This window comes from Apium graveolens, chromosome 6, assembly GCF_009905375.1.
Source record: "Apium graveolens cultivar Ventura chromosome 6, ASM990537v1, whole genome shotgun sequence".
Classification (NCBI taxonomy): domain Eukaryota; kingdom Viridiplantae; phylum Streptophyta; class Magnoliopsida; order Apiales; family Apiaceae; genus Apium; species Apium graveolens.
The window spans coordinates 237375535-237384838 of NC_133652.1; the positions used below are offsets into that span (position 1 = coordinate 237375535).

The window sequence follows — 9304 nt, forward strand, 5'->3', positions numbered from 1 at the left end:
TAATTAATTGACCACCGACCTAATTATTTAATTAATTATGGAAATTGTGTAGTGCACAAGTTTTTCCTCCCTATATAAACACCTCTAGGGCGTTAAGGTTATGCACACAAATACACAGCCGTTCCTAAACACCTATCCTCTAACCCGTGATAGTTTCTTGCTCGCTTTCAAGCTCGCTGAGAGTGCTGACCTTCGGCCTCGCCACTGCAATCCATTTTATCCTGGGAGGCTTTTTGCTCGCACAATACGGTGAGGGCTAATAAGCTTTAAGAAGACAGTTCCGCACTGGACTCGGATTTTTATATCATTCGCAATATGCTTCTTGTCTCCGTTTCGATTATCTTTTTTCCACGCACACACCTATACTTATATTTGTTTCTACACAGATTGTTGATAACAATCTTAAAGCTTATTATTTTTAATCTGTGACTGACAAATCTGTCTTGCGTGGTTTTTTTTGTTTAACAGACTAATGGAAACGTGAACAATATGACTGGTAATGATGTGGTTGATCCCAACGCACAGATTGTAACATCTGATGGGGATCACCAGCCGCCGCTAAACCCTAACACACAGGTATTAGTACCTGTTGGGGGTCAGTCGACGGTTGGACATGTGTCTTGGGGAAGAACGCCTTGGGGACATACTGTCGTTGGACAGTTCAATGTGCCTCTTGGACAGAATACCGTACGGTGGGGTCTACTGGTGTGCAAACAACGGTAATACAGACGCCTGTTACGACTGTCATACCTGTTGTGCCTGGATGCACGCCGACTATATCTGTCGTAACTATGTGCTAAACTGTTTGGCCGATTCAATGTATAATGTTTATTGCTCGAAATCATCAGCTAAGGTCATATGGGAATCACTTGACCATAAGTATAAAATTGAGGACGCTGGGGCAAAGAAGTGGAATGTTGGTCGCTTTCTTGATTACAAGATGGCGGATTCTAAGACTGTGGTCAGTCAAGTGCAAGAACTATAAGTGATCATCCATGATATTCATGCTGAGGGGATGGTCATAAGTGAGTCTTTCCAAGTTGCTGCTGTAATTGAAAAATTGCCGTCTGGTTGGAAAGATTTCAAGAACTGCCTTAAGCACAAGCGTAAGGAGATGTCTATGGAGGATCTTATCGTTAGACTTCGTATCGAATAAGACAACAGAGGATCCGGGAGGAAAATCAATGTTGCCACTAAAAAGGCGAACGTGGTGGAACACTAGAGCTCCAAGCCCAAGAAGAACAATTTTGGGAAAGGGGAAAGCTGGCACCCAAAGGAGAAATTTCGAAGCCGTCGAAGTTTCAAGGAAAGTGCTACAACTGTGATAAAGTGGGGCGTAGGTCTGCCGATTGTAAGAAGCCCAAGAAGCCCAACAAGAAGAAGGAAGCAAACATGATTGATGATGTTTCCAAGGAGATGAGTGACATAGACCTATGTGCTACGATCTCTGAAGTAAACCTTGTTGGCTCAAATCCAAGGGAATGGTGGACTGATACTGGAGCTACAAGGCATGTTTGTTTGGACAAGGCAATTTTCTCTAGCCTCAAAGTTTCTAATATGGGTGAGAAGCTCTACATGGGGAACTCTGCAACTTCTATGATTGAAGGAGAAGGCACGGTGATTCTGAAGATGACCTCTAGAAAGGATCTGAATTTGAAGAATGTACTTTTTGTGCTTTATATTTGCAAGAACCTGGTATCTGGTTCTTTGTTGAATAAGCATGACTTTCACATTGTAATAGAGTCAGATATAGTTATTTCGTCTAAGAGTGGTATGTTTGTAGGTAAGGGTTATGTACCGATGAGCTTTTTAAGCTCAATGTGATGTCTGTTAAAGATAATAATGAAATGAAGAATTCTTCTGCTTACTTGATTGAGTCTCCTAATTTATGGCATGCTAGATTAGGACATGTAAATTATGACACTTTACGATGGTTAAGTGCAAAAGAATACATACCAAAACTCACTATTGATTTAAAACATAAGTGTGAGACTTGTGTTGAGGCAAAATTAACGAGAACATCATTTAAACGTATGAAAAGAAACACCAAAGTGCTAGACCTAATACATAATGACATATATGATTTAAAATTCGCTCAAACAAGAGGAGGAAATAAGTATTTTATTACATTCATAGATGACTGTACAAAATACTGCTATGTATATTTGTTAAAAAACAAAGATGAAGCTATTGATAAATTTAAAATCTATAAAGAAGAAGTCTAGACACAACAAACTGAGAAAATCAAAACTATACGAAGTGATCGTGGAGGTGAATATGTTGAACCTTTCGGAGAATTCTGTTCATAACATGGTATAATCCATGAGGTCACTGCACCATACTCCCCTCAGTCAAATGGTGTGGCTGAGAGGAAGAATCGCACTCTTAAAGAGATGATGAATGCAATGTTGTTAAACTCTGGACTTCCGTAGTCGATGTGAGGGGAAGCCATCTTAAGTGTAAATAATATCTTAAATATTATGATGCGCAAGAATAAGGATGTAAGTCCTTATGAACTATGGAAGAAAAAGAAACCAAGTTATCAACACTTGAAAGTGTGGGGGTGCCTTGAAAAGGTACTAATCCCTACACCTAAAAAGGTGAATATTGGTCCAAAGACTGTGGATGGTATCTTCATCGGATATCCTCCACATAGCACTGCATATCAGTTTCTTGTTCATGAATCTAAGATTCCTGATATTCAAAAGAATACCATTATGGAATCAAGGAACACCTCTTTCTTTGAGACAACGTTTCCATGTAATCCAGGAAACGAACAACCTGCGACATCTAAATGAACTCATGAGTCTATAGATGTGTTAGTCCCAAATTATCATAGAAGGGAGGTTGAATACGATACCAACAATCTTTTCGATTCGTTTACAAGTTCTTCGTTATAAGAGCGGTATCAAAATAGACACAAAACAATTCGAGGAATATATTGTTTTTATTAATATAATCCTTGAGGTTGCTACAATCTAATCAATGAATTGATTAACTATAATAAATTCAGCAGCATAATACTATGTTTACAAGTTTAATAAATGAGGTGCTTTAATGGAGTTCCCGTAAACACTCTGTTGAAAGCTGAAGAAGATTACCAACTGATATATTACTTCATTGCTTCCTTTTGTAGACATCACAAACTTTGGACATGTGGCATATTTTACACCACATATCATTTTTGTTTATGCTTCAAATCATCCCTGAAATTAATCAAAGTGCTAACTGGTGACAGGTAAAATCTCAACCTGCGACCAAGTGATTATCCTGCGACATTGACTTAACCTGCGACTTCCATTTCTAACATGCGACTTGATTGTTAATCTGCAACTTGTTTTACCAAGCTGCGACTGATCACTCAACCTGCGACTTAGTAATCCAACCCACGACTTGCAAATTAACGTGCAACTAGTATTTGCCTTAGTGAATTTTCATTGTCTCCAATAGCAGTATCAACTTTAATTTTCTTTGTGTTTCTGAATTAAATCTCTTATGTATTATTGATGTTTAGTGCACTGGTTTGGTTCACAAACAACTAACATGAGTTGATATAATTCAATTCCTTTTGAACTGTAGAGCTGATACATCTTTGACAATTATTTCTAGCTTCAGACATTGAACCCCTGATCTTCAATACTTCAAATCAAACCATGTAAATACTTCTGGAAGTCCTTTGATGTCTTGTTCTTCATGGAGGCTTGAACATGTTAATGAACTTCTTCCCATGACCTGAGTGTGGACTTAGAGGGTCATTTGCATCTTTGATTCTTTGTATGTATCATGTCTTCATCTCTAGGGTTCCTATGCTTCACATTTTAATATTATTTATCTGTTTTTGTTTTCATGTTGAGTTATAATTCCTCGATTACATGTTACATTACATTATGCTTTACAAGATGATAATAATGAGAGTGAAGAAAGTAAAGACGAAAATGTGGGGGTTGTGAGAAGGAGCAAAAGACAACGTACAAAAAAAATCCTATGGGTCTGATTTTATGACCTATTTGCTCGAAGAAGGTGATCCGAAAACCTATAAGGAAGCGGTTACCTCACCGGATGAGTGATAAGTGGCATTTTATACCACTTAGAACGTCTTAAAATGGCTTAAATTGGTGTCTTGAAATCAAGTATTTTGTGTATTTGATGCATTTTTCTAGTGTTTATGCATTTCAGGGTATTAGTTGCATTTCGGAGGAGGAATCATCAAGAATAAGCCTTGGCATGTGTTCACCATTGCGAGAGGAAAAGAACGGGCAGATTACGGCGAAGAAACGGAGCAAACCTGGATTTTTTCCAGTAGGGTCCTGCGCGCCCGCGCAGCAATGCTGAGCGGCCGCGCAGCAGCCTTGCGCGCCCGCGCAGAAATGCTGAGCGGCCGCGCAGGGTCGGGGAAAAGGATAAATTATTTTAGACTTCTACTTCTGTTTGGCTTCCAACTTCTATGTAATCTGAGTTTTATGGGACTATTATATAAGTAGATTTGAGACGTTTTCACAGAGAGAATGAAGGAGATTATGTTTTAGATTGTGTTTTGCGCAAGAAGCGAAGGAGATAAGGAAGAAGACCGATTTAGCACACTGCAGCGAAGAGGAAGCATATTTTCTTGTGATTCTAGTTTCGTTGTAACGTTGGATACTAGTTTTCTTGCTTTGACTTATTTACTCTTGTGACGTACTCTGTTTTAATATAATTAGTTTAGTTATTATTTTCTTGTGTTGTTTATCATGATTTCATATGAACCCATGATGGCGATAAGTTCTATTATGGGCTAATCGTGATCATGGGGTTACAACGGATTTATTATGGAATTCTTTAGTTAATTGTTTAATACTTTAGTATGTGATGATTGCATGATATCTAGTATTGGTTGTGCGTATTCGTCTTATGTGCATCGCGAACATATAAGATAGGGTGTTAATCTCTTGTGAAGCGACGGTGGATCTTGAGATTTAGAACTTGCCATGCTAGCATAGGTTCATGTACGTTGAGCATGATTAGTGGGTAACTCTAACAGTTTTATTTGCCCTATGTAATCAAAAGGAATAACTTGTGCTTAAATCGTTGTGTTGTCAATTTCTGTAGACATATAGGAACTCAACATGATTGATGACTATTCAACTTCTATCTTAATTGTGGATATTTGGTAGAATGGTATTAGTACAATGAAAGTTGGCTTTTATCAGTTTCGTGTTATTCGATTAATGTCATCACTGTCACATGCTAAAGGTAATAATAATGGCTATAGAAGGAAGTAATAATGAAGTTGTGATCTCATGAGTATTTTATTATTGATAAATTGAAGTGTTAGTTAAGTGGTTAATTAAGTAGTTAATTATAGTTAATATTTAATCAACAATTTTAAGTGTTATTATCTTAACATTGAGAAGTAGTCATACATTGGTGAGTGAGTTAAATTAGACAATAAATTAGTCTGAGTCTCTGAGGGAACGAACTAGAAAGTATTCTATATTACTTGCGAACGCGTATACTTGCGTGAATATTAGTGCGTGTTTTCGCCCTAACAAGTTTTTGGCGCCGCTGCCGGGGACTCGGCGTATTTGTTTAGTTTATGTACTTACCATCATTGGTCATTAGGACTCAGTGATTAGGACGTAGTAGTTAATTACTCTTTTCGGTTGTGTTTCAGGTACTTTAGCAAGCGTTTATGCAAACTCGTTCTCGTGCTCGCAAGAGGACCTTAGATACAGCTGAGGAGAAAGACGAAGTTCTTGATACTCCGGAGAAGTTAGATTTTGAGGATTCGGATTCAGGAACTGAGCAGAAAGAACCAGTAAACATGGGAGATCGTATTGTTCAAGCTGATCCAGCTCTTATGGATTTTTCTCGGCCTAAAATTGATGACATTCAGTCAAGCATCCTTCATCCGGCTATTCAAGCTAACACCTTTGAAATCAAGCCGGGCACTATTCAGATGGTGCAGAATTCTGTTTCTTTTGGAGGAGCGGCAACTGAAGACCCCAACATGCACATAAGGAATTTTGTCGAGATCTGCAGCACTTTTAAGTATAACGGCGTGACTGATGAGGCTATCAAGTTGAGGCTTTTCCCATTCTCACTGAGGGATAAGGCTAAAGACTGGTTACATTCTGAACCAGCTGGGTCCATCACTACGTGGCAAGATCTTGTGCAAAAGTTTCTGGTGAAGTTTTATCCAATGGCAAAGACTGCTGCTATGAGGAGTGCTCTTACTCAGTTTGCGCAGCAATCTACAGAATCTATGTGCGAGGCTTGGGAACGCTACAAGGAAATGTTGAGAAAATGTCTACATCATGGAATGCCGGATTGGATGGTAATCACTGGTTTTTATAATGGTTTGGGGGCCCAATCTCGGCCCATGCTCGATGCAGCAGCTGGAGGAGCCTTATGGGCTAAAAGCTATACTGAGGCGTATAATCTTATAGAGACAATGGCTGCAAACGAGCATCAAAACCCAACTCAGAGGATGACGTCAGGCAAGGTCGCAGGTATTCTGGAAGTTGATGCAGCCACCGCTATTGCAGCCCAGCTCCAAGCGCTATCAATGAAGGTTGATTCTTTGGCTACGTATGGAGTTAATCAAATAGCTATGGTTTGTGAGCTTTGTGCAGGTTCTCATGCTACGGATCAGTGTTCTCTTGTCAACGAATCTGTTCAGTATGTGAATAATTATCAGCGACAACAGCAGCCTGTGCCAGCGACCTATCATCCTAACAACAGAAATCATCCAAATTTCAGCTGGGGAAATAATCAGAATGCTATTCAGCCAACATATCAGCAAGGAGTAAGTAAACAGTTTAACCCACCTGGATTCCAGCAACCACAGCAGTATGCTACAAGGCAATCATATCCTCAACAGGGAAGTGCAGCTGCACCTACTAGTGCTGATTTTGAGGAACTTAAGCTGTTGTGCAAGAGTCAGGCGGTTTCTATCAAGACCTTGGAAAATCAAATCGGTCAATTAGCCAATACAGTGCTCAATCGTCAACCTGGCACTCTTCCCAGTGACACGGAAGTACCAGGCAGGAAGGAAGCTAAAGAGCAAGTCAAGGCTATTACCTTAAGGTCTGGAAAAGTAGCTGATGCTGAAAAGGAAAAAGAAGTCGAAGCTGAAGTTAGAGATGAAGAATCTAAGCAAAAGGAGAAAGCGGCGGAACCAAGGAAGACTACTGTTGAACACACTCTGCCTGAGGCTAATACAGGGGAGAAATAGCTCTATCCTCCACCACCTTTTCCTAAGAGATTGCAGCAACAAAAGCTGGATAGACAGTTCGGGAAGTTTCTGGAGGTGTTCAAGAAACTTCACATCAATATACCTTTCGCTGAGGCTCTGGAACAAATGCCTAGTTATGCGAAGTTTATGAAGACTATTCTTTCAAGGAAGGTGAAACTGGATGACCTTAAAACCGTTTCTCTCACGGAAGAATGCAGCGCTGTTCTGCAACAAAAGTTACCACCAAAACTAAAAGATCCAGGAAGCTTCACCATTCCTTGCACCATTGGCAATCTAACTTTTGACAAGTGCCTTTGTGATTTAGGAGCAAGCATTAATCTGATGCCGTTGTCGATCTTTAAAAAGCTAGATCTGCCTGATCCAAAACCCACATACATGTCGCTACAATTGGCTGACCGTTCCATTACTTACCCAAGGGGCATAGTTGAGGATGTGCTCGTCAAGGTGGATAAGCTCTTCTTTCCTGCAGATTTTGTTATTCTGGATTTTGAAGAAGATAAGAAGATTCCCATAATCTTGGGGAGGCCTTTCTTGGCTACTGGCCGTACCTTGATAGATGTGCAAAAAGGGGAACTTACTATGCGGGTCCAAGATCAGGATGTGACCTTCAACGTATTCAAGGCAATGAAATTCCCTACAGAAGATGAGGAGTGCTTAAAAGTGGATGTGATTGATTCTGCGGTTACTTCGGAACTCGATCACATGCTAATATCTGATGCATTGGAAAAGGCCTTAGTGGGGGATTTTGACAGCGATGATGAAGATAGCAACAAGCAATTACAATATCTGAACGCTTCTCCATGGAAGCGAAAGCTCGACATACCATTTGAATCTCTTGGTACTTCTGACCTTAAGAATGCTGAAGGGAAGCTCAAACCATCAATAGAGGAAGCACCTACCTTGGAGCTCAAACCATTACCTGAACACTTGAGGTATGCTTTTTTAGGTGATTCATCTACGTTACCTGTTATTATTTCAGCTGACCTTTCAGGTAGTGAGGAAGATAAGCTCTTAAGGATTTTGAGAGAATTCAAATCGGCTATAGGATGGACCATAGCAGACATCAAGGGGATAAGTCCTTCATATTGTATGCATAAAATTCTGTTAGAGGAAGGTAGTAAGCCAACTGTGGAACAGCAGCGAAGACTGAACCCGATCATGAAGGAGGTGGTGAAGAAAGAAATTCTGAAATGGCTAGATGCAGGCATCATTTATCCTATTTCTGACAGCTCGTGGGTGAGCCCCGTGCAATGTGTACCTAAGAAAGGAGGTATCACTGTGGTCGCAAATGAAAAGAATGAGCTCATCCCTACTCGAACAGTTACAGGATGGAGAGTATGCATGGATTATAGAAAATTGAACAAAGCCACAAGGAAGGATCACTTCCCTCTCCCATTCATTGATCAAATGCTTGACAGATTGGCGGGACATGAGTATTTTTGTCTTCTGGATGGTTATTCCGGGTATAATCAGATTTGTATTGCACCAGAGGATCAGGAAAAGACTACCTTCACTTGTCCATTTGGCACATTTGCTTTTCGTAGAGTTTCGTTTGGGTTATGTGGCGCCCCGGCCACCTTTCAGAGATGTATGATGGCTATATTCTCTGACATGATTGGAAATAACGTCGAAGTGTTCATGGATGACTTCTCCGTCTTTGGACACTCATATGATGAATGTTTGAATAATCTGCGCGCCGTACTCAAAAGATGCGTGGAAACTAATTTGGTGCTTAATTGGGAGAAATGTCATTTTATGGTGCGTGAAGGCGTTATCCTTGGGCATAAGGTCTCTAGCAAAGGTCTGGAGGTGGACAAAGCCAAGGTGGGAGTCATTGAAAATCTTCCCCCACCTAATTCGGTGAAAGGAATCCGTAGTTTTCTCGGTCATGCGGGTTTTTATCGGCGATTCATCAAGGACTTTTCAAAGATATCTAAGCCGTTGTGCAATTTACTTGAGAAAGATGTGCCTTTCAAATTTGATGATGAATGTTTGGCAGCATTCGAGACTCTCAAGGAGAGTTTGATCACGGCACCAGTTATTACAGCACCAGATTGGACAGAACCGTTT

General features: G+C 40.1%; 1 non-coding gene across 1 annotated transcript; it reads right to left on the reverse strand.

The window, feature by feature from the left end:
• Positions 1-6193: 6193 nt before the first annotated feature.
• On the reverse strand, positions 6194-6300 carry LOC141669714 (small nucleolar RNA R71). Its single transcript, XR_012553980.1, has one exon. It is a non-coding gene; the product is annotated as a small nucleolar RNA R71 (small nucleolar RNA).
• Positions 6301-9304: the final 3004 nt, after the last annotated feature.